At 41.9% G+C, this 13,425-nt stretch overlaps 1 protein-coding gene across 2 annotated transcripts in view; it reads right to left on the reverse strand.

Moving 5' to 3' along the window:
• The window catches only part of LOC140741550 (guanine nucleotide-binding protein G(I)/G(S)/G(O) subunit gamma-7-like), a 256,838-nt gene extending 243,639 nt beyond the window's left edge, over positions 1–13,199 (reverse strand). The window contains exon 1 of one of the 2 annotated variants that reach the window (XM_073071860.1): positions 12,752–13,199. The gene's annotated coding sequence lies outside the window, so the exon portion shown is untranslated. The remainder of the gene's footprint in view (positions 1–12,751) is intronic. The other variant, XM_073071853.1, reaches the window with a different exon arrangement.
• Between the last annotated feature and the right edge of the window lie 226 nt (positions 13,200–13,425).

Consider the following 13,425-nt stretch of genomic DNA (forward strand, 5'->3'; position numbering starts at 1 on the left):
TTGGGAAGATCTTCTATGGCCCTGAAATTGTTGTTCTCAGGCCCCCATGTCAAAACATCGCTTCCAACATTTTTGTCACCAGATCCTAGCACGTGAACATGGTAAGGTGCAGATCCGAGGTAATCTCAGCACAAGCAAGCAGCTGCACTCACAACCTAGCTCTCACTCCCAAGGAACTCTCGCCCCCAGGCTCATGCTGTCAAAGTCATTAGTGTTATTCAATATTTGTCTATCTTTTTGACATGCACAAACATTCACTAACACTTGGAGCCTGGTTTAAAAAAATAAAAAGCTGAGAGTAGAGTAATTAAAATTTAAGTGTAGATTAGAAGTTCAATACATATGAGCAAACGCACACATAGTGAGAAACAACTGAATTAAGTTAAACAACCGAGTAAGTTCCACTTCATTTGAATGGGATGGCTATGCTTGCACTAAATTGGATCAGCAGGCTTTCTTCCCATGAGGAGACCAAATGGCACAATGCAACAGAGGTTGACAGCATTGCCAGCAGAGCAGAAGATGTGCTATCAGTATATAATCACACCAGTTCTAGAAAAAGGGCATCAGCACTGGACCATTTCCTCTTAAGAACGACTTGTCAAGATCAGCTGCACGACAACTGCCAGCCAGAAAGAACTATAATCTAGAAATCAGCAAACAGGAATGAGGCAATGGCGATAGAAACAGACAAAACTAAAGGCTTTGTTCTTGCCATGTGGTTGCGGGAATGCAGACGGCCATCTTGAGTGATTGTCCTTGGAGCTGCCTTCTAACCAATAATTTGCTATCTAGTGACAGCTGACAACTGATAATGTGGCCGCTGATGTTGGTGCCTAATCCACGTATATAAAGGCAACAGTATTACAATGAAAAGCTTACAGACACTTATAATGTGAAATAGTACATTCATTCCAGATAGAATGACACTTCAGTATTGAGGATTAATCTGAAAGAGCCTTTACTACTCAACAAAATGTTGCTCATTGTTGCGTTGGTCTGCTGTGGGCCACACAATCTCATCATCAGGATGCTCAGTCAATAACAGCAGCTATCCAACCAGCAAATAAAAAGACTAGATACAGATTCCATTGTTGACATCCTTTGGTTGTACCAAAGTGCCTTATAGCATGATTAATGAGTATACACTCAATAAAGAGCAGAAGCAGGAAGAAAGGGGGAAGCAAACTTACCAGGGTGTATTTCTAAGAACTACAACTCTTGTTCAATCCTTTCCTCAGTTAATTATGTCATGGCATTCCCTCAGTTACATCACAAAATTAAGACATCATAAAATAATCATTTGAAAGGAAATTTTAAGTGAATTGTGCAATATTCAATGTAACATTCAAATAATCACCATGAATGCTTTGCATTTATGTATTTTTGTCTATCCCAGTACTCCTACCCAATACTACCTCACCAGCTGCAGCATAACTAGCACAAAGTTGCTGTTTTTAGTGGTGGAACTAGTATGTTACATTGGAGGAAGACAAATATTTATTGACTTAGAAGATCTGGCTGCATTTGTCTCCACATTTAGTTTGACAGAATGGCAGCTGGAATAGCTAACAGGAAGAGTGCTGAAGCAATAGTGGAGTTATAATGAATTCTGTCTTTCTGAACGTGGACAGCAAGAAAATACTCCCCAGACTATTGGCACTCACCAAAATGGTGGATCAGCAGTTCTAGTGACCTTTTTAAGAACTGATTCCTAGACTGGTGCAAAACCTTGATAGCCCCTTCACAACATAATGACGGAACCTGAGTTTTCAGAGCAGCTCTCAGTCTGTGGTTAGCTTTTTCGACAATGGAGAGCACAAGATTGGTCACAGAAACTACTTCTTGTTTGAGCTTCACATAAAGTTGGTCATTATTTTCATGCTACCAAAGATAGCTCCAAGCCTGGCAAAACTCTGAGCACTGAATCCTTCACACCGAAGGGGAGCATTAAAGCATCTTTCCCAACAGACCAGAGATTTTGATGCATGTACCTATTAGATTTGCTTGTAAACTGCCCAATTAATATCCTTATCTGTGTGTTCTTTAGCAGATCTTGTCTATGGTATCACTTGCCACATGGCACTCGCTCCCTTCATTGAAAGCAGACCAGCCATGCCCAGCATAGGAGTATGGTGAGATCCAATGTTGTCCTCTAAGTTATACTAAGTGCCAATATCTGGGTAGGGACTGCAAATGTGGAATTGTGTGGTGCTGTATCTTCACCATCAGAACTTTCTTCCACTTCTTACAATACTTGGTCAACTTGTAGTTCATGAATATCTGAAACAAAAAGTAATACCTGTGACGGAAGGAGAGAGAGAGAGAGAGAGAGAGAGAGAGAGAAAGTTAAGAAGTGCCTGCTTACATCACCTGTGCTTATAAGGAGGAGCACTGTGTTAGTTAATGGGCAGTAGGATATAAAATAAATGACTAAGATCAAGGATCCATCATCCTTGATGGATTTTGTCTCACTGCGAGCCACAAACTCAAAGGGAAGTCTCAATGATGGCAAGCCCTATGTGAGGCTAAGGATGTACAAGTATACCCTCATCTCTGGATAGCTCTTGCTATATCTACTTGTATATTCCTTGCAAGATGGGAGTGTGTCAATAATGGTCTGTAATGTCTGGGAAATGCAATCTTCATGACTGAATGGAAAACAAAAACAAAATGCTAGAACCTGAAACAAAAACAATGTTGGAAGAACTCACCTTTCAAGAGGCATCTGTGGGAAGGGAAAACTGTCAACATTATTGAATAGCTGGATGTGTGTGCAAACTGAGAGACAACAAGTGCTGCAGAGGTAATCGGACTGTGAGGACATGATGGAGCTAATGAATGCTAGGCATGGATTATAATTAAAGATGAGAAGAATGAGGAGAGTTCGAGGCCTATGGTCCGGTGTTTAAAGATGCATCCATTGACACTGACCACTCATAGGAGGTCAATGAACTTTGTTTTGAACTGCATTCAGGCACTTCAAGCAGCACCTAGTTGTAAATGTCATGGCTATCTGCTTCCACTGCCTTCATAGCATGTGTCTGAAGTGCCTCCAGAAGATACCAGAGGCTTTTTCTTACTTCCCACTTTCTCCACCAAGCTATACAACACAGTGTTTAAACACCCAGGCTCCATTGACTTTTCTTCACTCATTTCTCGGTCAGATTCATTGATTACAGCATATGTACCACCTTCTCTTTTTCCTCGTCTTCAGGGTATGCTGTCATTTACATGTTCCAAATTGGAGTACAATGGTTGGTGCCCACAGTATGATCCCCTTTACATGGAGAAACATGCAGATTGGGTTATCACTTTGCCAAACACCTCCTTCGGACCATGAAATTGATCTATCACTTTAATTACACCTTATTTTGGCCTCTCGTACTGTTCCAACAAAGACCAACATAAGCTCTAGGGATGGCATCCCATCGTCCAACTTGGTATATTAGAGCTTCAGGACTTTATAGTGAATTGAATAATTCTAGAGAACATATCTTTCTAGTTTTTATGAGCACTGACTGGCTCTGATAAAAAGTTATCAAAATGTAATATTAACTGTGTTTTTCTTTGTCTGCAGAGGCTGCTGTCTTGCTGAGTATTTCCAGCATTCTTTTTTTTTTATTTCCGATTTCCAACATTTGCAATATTTTGTATCTCAGTTGCAGGGTTATTTTTCCTCTCCCTCCCCAGTCTTTATTTATCTCCTTGTTCTCACGTCTCTTCCAGACAGATCAGCTGTGATTAACAATCATCCCTCTGTTGGCACTGCCACCACTGTGTACTTCAGTTTCACTTGTTCTCCCCTCTATCAGAGACACTTGTTTTGTCCTTTCTATCTCACATGTCCCAAACCTTCAACTTAAAGCATGTATGATTTCAAATTTTTCCAAGTACTGGTGAAAGATCAACCTGAAATGATAACCGTTTCTTTCCTCAGGCACTGCCGAGAGCGTGCAGTTTTCTGTTTTTATTTCAGGTTTTCAGCATGTTCAGTTTTGACTATATTCATGAATATTTGATTCAAAATATGACCAATGCTTTATAAAATGACCACATTTGAAATAAGAATTTATTTAACATGCAATGTAGGGACAAGTTGAGCGAGAGATCAGAAAACACGTTTGTCTGTACTGAGATTACAGCAGTAAAAACCTGTCAGAATCACCAATGGGATTAGATAAATATGAACAATTTGTTTGTGAACTGTTATTCTCAAAGGGCCTATATGCATAACACATACTTTAATGCATACAAATAAAATTCAAGCCTGAGATCAGTTGTATAATATTAAACTTTTGCAGTCTACTAAAATTAAATTATTTCAGATTCGAAAAGTATCTCAATGCAGCTAGGAAAAATTAGTGACAGAATGAGAAAGAATGAATATGCATAAACTTTGTACATTTTATCTTAGAAGGACCAATAATTTCACCTGCTCACATCTGGCTAATTATGTTAAATAGGGAAATTGCTTCCCCATGCTTTGAGGTCCTGTAAGTGTTTGCTTATTGCTTGCTAAAGTCCGGAAGAATGCTGACTCAGCCAAGGAGGAGAAAGAACTTGGAGGACAGATATAGAATTAGAATTAAGAAAACTGACAGAGAACATCAAAACTGAACCTCATGAAAACTACCTCTTTTCTACTTTGGCAGTATTGTTTATTTCCACTCCTGTCCCACCTACAAGAACCAAGAAATAAGAGCAGAAATAGTTCAATCAGCCCCTTGGCCCTGCTTTGCCATACAATGAGATCACAGCAGATCCAATCTCTACATAATTTCTCTTCCATTACTTGAGATCATCTACAAATCTGCAGTATAAGTTCCATTTTGCAATAATTCTTAGTCATTTCAACTTGTACTTAATGGTCTGTGCACTGACCCTTGTGCTCCTGGTTTTCAATCTTAAAATTTATGATAGTGTCTTAAGGCCCTTTGGTCCACCCATTATCAATGGCAACCATCAAGTACCTACCTGTACTTATCCATGGCCTCCTCTACTGTCAAGATGAAGCCACACTCAGGTTGGAGGAGCAATGTCTTACATTCCGTCTGGGTAGCCTCCAACCTGATGGCATGAACATTGATTTCTCTAACTTCTGTTAATGCCTCCCTCCCCTTCTTACCACATCCCTCATTTATTTATTTCTTTATTTATTATTCCCCCCATTTTTACTTTTCTTTCTTTTTCCTCTCTCTGTCCCTCTCACAATCACTCCTTGCTTACTCTCCATCTCCCTCTAGTGCTCCCCTCCCCCTTTCTTTCTCCCTAGGCCTCCCGTCCCATGACCCTCTCCCTTCTCTAGCCTTGTATCCCTTTTGCCAATCAACTTTCCAGCTCTTAGCTTCATCCCTCCCCCTCCTGTCTTCTCCTATCATTTTGGATCTCCCCCTCCCCCTTTCACTTTCAAATCTCTTAATATCTCTTCTTTCAGTTAGTCCTGACGAAGGGTCTCGGCCCAAAACATCGACTGTACTTCTTCCTATAGATGCTGCCTGGCCTGCTGCATTCCACCAGCATTTTATGCGTGTTGCCTACCTGTACTAATTTAATTGATCTGCACATAACCCATAGATTTCAATGTCATGATATTTATATAAATATTTCATTAATGTTATGAGAAAAAACAGTATGCTCTAGACTTCACACACCTAGGATGTGAAGAAATTCTTCCTTGACCCTTGGTGAAACCTTTACCCTCTGTTCATTGATGCCTCTGCTAAGAGAAAAAAATTTCCCATATCTACCCCACGTAAGCTACTCATAATTTTATATACATTCGTACATTCTGTACCCATGCTAATGAAGAACGGTAACATGAATGCCTTCTTAATCATCTTATTTACCTATGTAGTTGCCTTCAGAGACCCTTGGAAATGTATATCAAGGTCCCACTATTCCTCAGTACTTCCTGCTAAATATCCTAGCCTTATTAGTCCCTCCAAAATATAAGCCCAGGCACTTTTTACGATTAAATTCCATTTTTCTGTGCATCTTGCCAATTCATATCATTCCAAGGCCAAACGCTCCCCCCCTTTCTATCAACACCACCACCAATCCTCGTGTCAACTGTGAATTTATTAATCATTCCTCCTACATTCACATCCAGATCATTAATGTAGGTATCAAACAGTAGGGGTCCCAGCACTGAGCCCCAGGCCTCCACCAGCAAAAATAAACCTCGTCTATTGTCCTCTGCCTCCCATCACCAAGCTTGTATCAAATTCAATTTGCCAAATTGCCTTTATTCATGTGCTTCCACACGTTTCACATGTGGGCCTTATTAAATGTCTTACTGAAGTCCATATAGACCATATTCACTGTACTATCCTCAATGACACAATTGATTACTACCTCAAAAAAGTCAATTGAATTAATCCAGCAGGTCTCCCCTTATCAAAACTATGCCGATTACCCGTAAGACACCCTATCCTCTGAGCGCGAATGTATCCTGGTTTGTGCTCATTGACTTTCTTGTATAAAGTTATCAAATTATTTATCCTCCATTTACTTGGCACCTCTTCTGTGGCGTGAGAAGATTAGAAGTCCGACACTTTGGTCCCGAACAGACTCTACTGTTTCCTTGCCCTTAAAGTTTATTAAGAGATTTTCTTAAATTTGTCTGCCAGATCTATTTTCTGCCCTCCTAATTCTGTATTTTTATATGCCCCTTGCACTTTCTATAGCTCTATAAAGCTTATTTTCACTACTCAAAACCTGCCATAAGCTAACAATTTTACTGAAATAAGATTCTTTCATCTTGGGGCCTTATCTTCCACCATTATGGGCAGATCTTGGCCTTGAGAATTCACTACTCCTCTAGAATGGCTCCTCTAGTTACCTGCAAGGTTACTTTCAAGCAGCTGCTCTCAATCCACTTTAGCCATGTCCTATTTTATAATATTGAAGCTAGTCTTTCTCTAATTCAGGCCCATCTTTGTCCTTCACCAGAACTTCCAGAGTTATCATCACTATCTTCAAAATGGTCTTCCACTAATACATTCTCTACTCTAGGGGTTCCCAACTGGAGTCCACGGACCCCTTGCTTAACAGTACTGGTCCATGTCATAAAAACAGTTGGGAATCCCTCTTCCACTCTAATGGTTACGTTACCCTTCTTGTTATGACTCCAACAAAGTGCTTCAAACTCTTCTTGAAACACTATAAAAACTCTGTTCCTCTAAGCTTTTCACACTAAGGCAATCTTGCTTAATATTCAGCATAGTGAAATCCCCTATTACCCTAATATTTTTATACTTCTTTATGATTGTCCTACCTATCTATTACTCAAACTCCTGCTGACTGAAGGCCTTCAGCACACTTCCAACAATGTGATCACCCCCTATGATTTTCCAAGCTCCATCCAGGCATCCAGGAGCTCCATCCAAGCTCCTCCCACAGCTAAAAGTTCTATATGTTGCAATATGGAGTTGCCAATCCTGCCTATCTTTCAATCATGTTAGTGACATTGTCATATTTCCACCTTTAGTTCATCAGGCTTACTTGTCAAAATAGATGCAATCCAACCCTGTGTCTTCCCATGCAGCTTTATCAAGCCTGAGTCTGCCCTGCTTTCTGGACCTAGTTTCACTTCCTATATTTGGCTATTGTTTCTTTTTCATAAGACCCTCTCCAACAGTACTAGCAAAATACATATTCTGTGTGAGTACATTCTCATTTGGACTCAAATGGCACGTACAGGTTTCACCAATTCCACAAATAGTCCCAGTCCAGGAGCTAAAGCTCTCCTTTGCACCTTCTCTCCAGGCACATATTTGTCTTTTCCTATACACAGTAGCACATGGCATCAGAACTTATTTGGAGATTACAAATGTGGAGGACCTGCTTTTCAATATGCTACCCATCTCCCTAAATTCAAGTTGCAGCATCTCATCCATCATATAATTTATGTCATACATAACAATGTGAACCATGACGTCTGACTATTTATAACCCCCTCCCCTTTAGAATGCCCTGTAACTATGCCTGGATATCCTTGACCCAGGAAGGCAAGATGCCATCCTGGATTCAGGCTGACAAATGCAGAAGGTTGCTACCACTACTGCCCTTGGACTTTTCCTCCTCCTCTTTTTTGCAACTGAGCCAACTGTAGCCTTGGCTTATACCGTACTCCTCAGATGAATATTTAACTCCGCTAATTCCCAACATTGAAAGGTGGTTCTGAGATTAAATACACTTTGAGGTTTCTCTGGCTACCTATTGGCTACCTTTCTCTCCCTGACTGAAATTAATTAAGTTCCTTTATCCTTAACATCCTTATGCAAATCCCTTCAGCACTAAGGCCAGCCTACCTCTGCTCCAACCCTCTAACTCTCCAACGTCTACTTAGCTACAAATATGGCCTTACACAGGCTCTGTTTAATTTTCCATAACTTTGCAGGCCAACCCTTCTTTTCTGATAAACACAAGAGATCCTACAGAGCACCACACATCTCCTCCATTTCTCAAACAGCTACCTTCACCTCACCTTCCTGGCTCCTTAACAGTGATGAAGTTCTTTTTGTCCATACCTACCACCCCATGAGCCTTCGCATCCAGCACATTATTCTCACCAACTTCTGCCATATTCAACTGGACCCTAACACCAAACACACTCTATACTTTCTACAGGGATCACTCACTCTGTGATTCACTTGTCCATTCATCCCTCCCCACTAATCTCCTTCCTGGCACTTAGCCCTGCAAGCAGAAGAAGTGCTACCTCCTCTCTCAACTCCATTCAGGGCCCCACATAGTGGTGTCAAGTGAGTTAACACTTCACCTGCAAATCTGTTGGGGTTGTCTACTGTATCCAGTGCTCTCAAGGTGGCCTTCTCTATTTTTGGTGAGACCTGACGTAGTCTGAGAGACCACTCTGACGAGCACCTTCACTCCATCTACAAAAAGCAAAATTTACAGGTGGCTAACCATTTTAATTCCAATTCCCATTCACATTCCAACACGTCAGTCCATGACCTCCTCTACTGTCACGATGAGACCACTGTCAGATTGGAGGTGCAACATCTCATATTCCGTCTGGGTAGCCTCTAACCTGATGTCATGAACATCAATTTCTCCATCTTCCAGTAATTTTTGCCCTCCCCTTTCCCTCAACTCCAGTTCCCCACTCTGGGCCCCACTCATCTCTTTCTTCTTCTCACTTGCCTATCACTTGCCCTCTGGTGCCCCTCCTCCTTCCTTTGCTCCCATAGTGCACTCTCCTCTCCTATCAGATTCCTTCTCTGGCCGTTTACCCTTTGCACCTATCACTTCCCAGCTTCTTGCTTCACGCCACCTCCCCCACCCACCTGGCTTCACCTATCATTTTCTAGTTTATACTTCTTCTCCCTTCCTCTACCTTCTTATTGTGGCTCCTTCCCCCTTTGTTTCCACTCTTAATGAAAGGTCTCAGTCTAAAACAACAACTCTTTACTCTTTTCCACAGACGCTGCCTGACCTGCTGAGCTCCTCTAGCATTTTGTATATATTGCTTATTTTCTGATCTCTTTTTTCTTTTCCCATCCTGAAAGACATTACTTAAACCTCTCAGTCAATTATTAGGTCACTAAATCTAAATTCTTATTTGGCTCTGTGTCACTTCTTGTCTGAGGATAGAACTCTTGATATGGGAATACAAATTGTTGATAGTGTGGCATATGCTTCCTTTGTCATTTAATGTCTGTATTTCACTTTCTTCCCTGGATTTTATGATGCCTTCCTTCTTCAGATTTGTATTTGATCTCTTTCCACTTTAGCCTACCCCTCCTTCTACCCTAGTCACTGTTCAAGTTTTTTTGGTCTGTTTCTCTCCATTCAAGTTCTTTCTCAGTTCAATCAAAACTTGTATTTACATAGCACCACTAACACAGCATAACATCCTCAGGAAATTTACAGGAATATTATCAAATGAAAACAGACTCCGAGCCACATGAAGTGATATTATGGCAGATGGTGAAAACTAGTTAAAGAGAGGATTTGACAAGCAACTTAAAGGAAAGAGAAGCTTAGGGTGGAGATTTATCTCGGGCCTTTACAACTGAGGCCGCAACCATCAGTGGTGGACTCAGGATGGTCAAGATATTGCAATTCAAGGAGCAGAGGTTTGTAAGATGGAATAGGATGCTCTTCTTTCCTGTTATCAGTCATCTTCTGCTATGTTTTTCTTCCATGATTTGCTCTTCTTCCTTTCTCCCCTCCTTGTGCTGTCTGGCGATTTCTTCAGTCTGGGCTACTTAGATTTTCTCATTTCCAGAGGCTATATTTTCCTTTCTCGTATTCCTATATTACACTTCCAATCTTGCAATGTCCCAACCTGAGTTTTGCTCTTTTCCCTATGCACTTTCCTCTCCCTACCTTTGCCCTATCTTTGTTTTTTGTTTCATTTTACAGGAGCATCATCCTTCGATTTGTTCCTGGTCCCTCCCGTGTTTTCTCCCCCATATCACTCCACTGTGAGTAACTACTTTTCCTCCTATATCACTGCATTTCTCTCTCCAACTGCTAACTTTCCTCATGCTCTGCTGTTTTTTAACTAGTTCTCTCACCAACACAACTTCTTATGCTCTTAATGACATTTCTTTAGTGATGTTTCCCATCTATCCTGGTCTTCTTTCTTTCCCTCTACTTCTTTTTTTTCTTCTTCTCTCAATCTCAATAGAATACAGGCAGGGAAGAGAAGTAAAATGGAGAGACCAGGAGCAAATCTAAGGATGTATGTGTTTTATCAATTTCTCATTTGTCCCCACATATCTTCCACTGAGGCTGTTTCTCACTCCTTTTATCCCCGTCTACTTACAAACGTTTGTAAATTTATTTATCCCCTTTTCTCTATTTTTGTCATCTTTTTCTTATTCCTGTCTTCATGTTGCCACCTCCCTTTTCTTACCCTTCCCTTTATCTTCCTCTCCCTCTGATACTCTCTCTCTATCCCCACCTCCCACACCCTCAGTTATTCTCTGTTCTTTCACCATGCTGTTCATGTCCATTTCTAATTCTATTTTAACAACCTCTGTAGCTTCACTTTCATTTCTCACTCACAACCTGCCTACATTGCTCTCTACATCTCTGCTCCTTTTAGTTTCCCTTTATCTCCTTCCCATTTATTACAGGTCTCTTATCTTTCACTCTAAAATTCTCTATCTCCACGTGAATGAGAGTTGCTGAGATGAGCAGTAAAAGAGACATAGAAAAACAGGGAATGGCTATGAGTGGAAAGGAGATGCAAAGGAGATTTGTCTCTTGCCATTCCTCTCCCCTATATTCAATATACATTTCTCTCTATTCATTTACAGGACACTGATTGACATGGCAGTTAAGAGTCAACCATTTTGATGGATCCAGAGTCACTTAACGGTCAGACCACTTAAGGCTAACAGATTTCTTTCTCTGACAGACACCAGTGAACCAGATGGATTCCAGGTTGATTCAACTACTTGAATTCAAAATTTTCAGCAGCTGTCACAGAATAAACACATGTCTGAATCAATGGTCAGAGTTTAGTACCTTAATCACTATGGTTTTGTACTCTAGTCCTTTACCTCTTCAATGAATACTTCTCACTTCCACTTTTACTTCTCCTGTCCTTCAGCCTAGATTTGTCCATTCCCCTCTGTCCACTTCTTCCTTCCTAGCTTTCTGAGTCCATAAATGTCTCTCAGATTCTCTCTACAGTAGTCCTTCCCTTAGTCTGGCCATTTTTTATAACTAAGTTCCTTTCTTGCGGTTTTTCCATTTCTCTCTATCCATTCCCCTGCCTGTCAATCTTTCTGCATCTCCATTCCACAATGGCAGATTCTGTCAACAACTTCTCTTTTATACCCGTCCACTTCTCTCTCTCCATTCCTCCGCATCACAGTCTGTGAATGTCTCTCCCCCTTTTCCTTTCATTTTATTCTCCCTATTCACCACTGTCTCCCTTTGCTAATTTCATTCTTTGCATTCTGTATGCCTTAGTCTGTCCATTGGTCTCATTCCACTCCCAATGGTCTGTTTCAATTTCCCAGAACCTCCCGTGGTCCATCCCACTCCATTACTGTGCACTTATGTCTATTGTCATTGTCTGAAAATATCTTCTCATTTTCATGGTCTCAATCTGTTTATTCATCCTCTTCCACATTCTTTCAATACATCCATTTCTGCCGACACCCACCACCTCCTTCAAATCTGTCATTTTCTGTCCCTCCAGTCCCACTGTCTTGATCTGTCACTTTCTCTCTCCATCCCTGACCAGCTCAACCTGTCTAATTCTATTTCTCCTTTCCCTACTGTATCTGCTTGTCAATTTAACTCCCATTTTCACTTTCAGTATGTCAATTGCCATCTCTTCATCCCAATGTTTTCTTCTCCCCCTTCCCTATTCTTTATGATCTGTCCACTCTATTCACCTATCAATCTGTTCATTTCTTTCTCCATTCCCCACCGATCTGTCAGTTTCCCCCCATTCCCTACAATCTCAAGCTATAAATTTATGTATCAGTTCCTCTCCATTGCCCACTATAGGTTTCTCAGTTTGTCCATATTTCTTTTTCTTATTCAGTTTCTCAGCCAGCCACTTCTCATTGCATTTCCCCCCCCCCCCCCCCACCCCGTCACATTCCCTCCCTGCACTCCACCCTCCCCGAACTCGAGTGAATCCCCGGCGTTGATTTCAGCGGCGGCCGGCGGAGGCGGCGAGGCCTGGGGCTCGGCCGGTGCCCCTTGGTCGGGCCGGGCTTTCCCTGGCGCGGCTCCGGCCACTGCCTGCTCTTACCTGGGTCCACGGAGCGAGCGGAGGCGGCGAGCTGGAGTAGGAGGCGGTGGCGACGAGTGATGGAGAGCGGGCGGCGAGCCCGGCACCGGCTCCGGCAGCCGAGGAGGCGAATGAAGCGAGGCGGCAGCACCGAGAGAGAGAGAGAGAGAGAGCGAGAGAGAGAGAGAGGCGGAGAGAGGGGCAGAGGGAGAAAACGGAGGGGAGAGTCAGCAGCCAGACGTCAGCAGGAGAGAGATACTGGGGGGAGGGAAAGAGACAAGGGGAGAAATACAGAGAGGGAATGGGGGAGAGTTACAGATAAGGGGGAGACGATGAGAAATCTACAAGGATAAGAGGAAGGCAGTGAGATTGAAAGCTAAAAGGGGAGGGGGAGAGAGTATAGAGACAGAGAGTGTGAGATACACAGGGAACGACAGGGAGAATTATAAAAGGGGAAGGGAATGGGCAGAATACTTACAAGGAGAAGGTGAGTGGGAGATACAGGAGAGAGGGAGTGTGATGAATGCAGAGAGATACAGGAGAGAATGTGAGGGGTGTGAGAGAGCTGAGGAAAGGTACATATGGCAAGTTAGAAATATGGGACGAAGAAACAGGAGAGGAGAGTGGGGAGATTCAATTAGAGAAAAATCAAATAATGGGCTGACTGAGCGAAGAGAGTGTAGAAGTGAAGTTAT

The sequence above is a fragment of the Hemitrygon akajei genome, chromosome 2 (assembly GCF_048418815.1).
Source record: "Hemitrygon akajei chromosome 2, sHemAka1.3, whole genome shotgun sequence".
Taxonomy (NCBI): Eukaryota; Metazoa; Chordata; class Chondrichthyes; order Myliobatiformes; family Dasyatidae; genus Hemitrygon; species Hemitrygon akajei.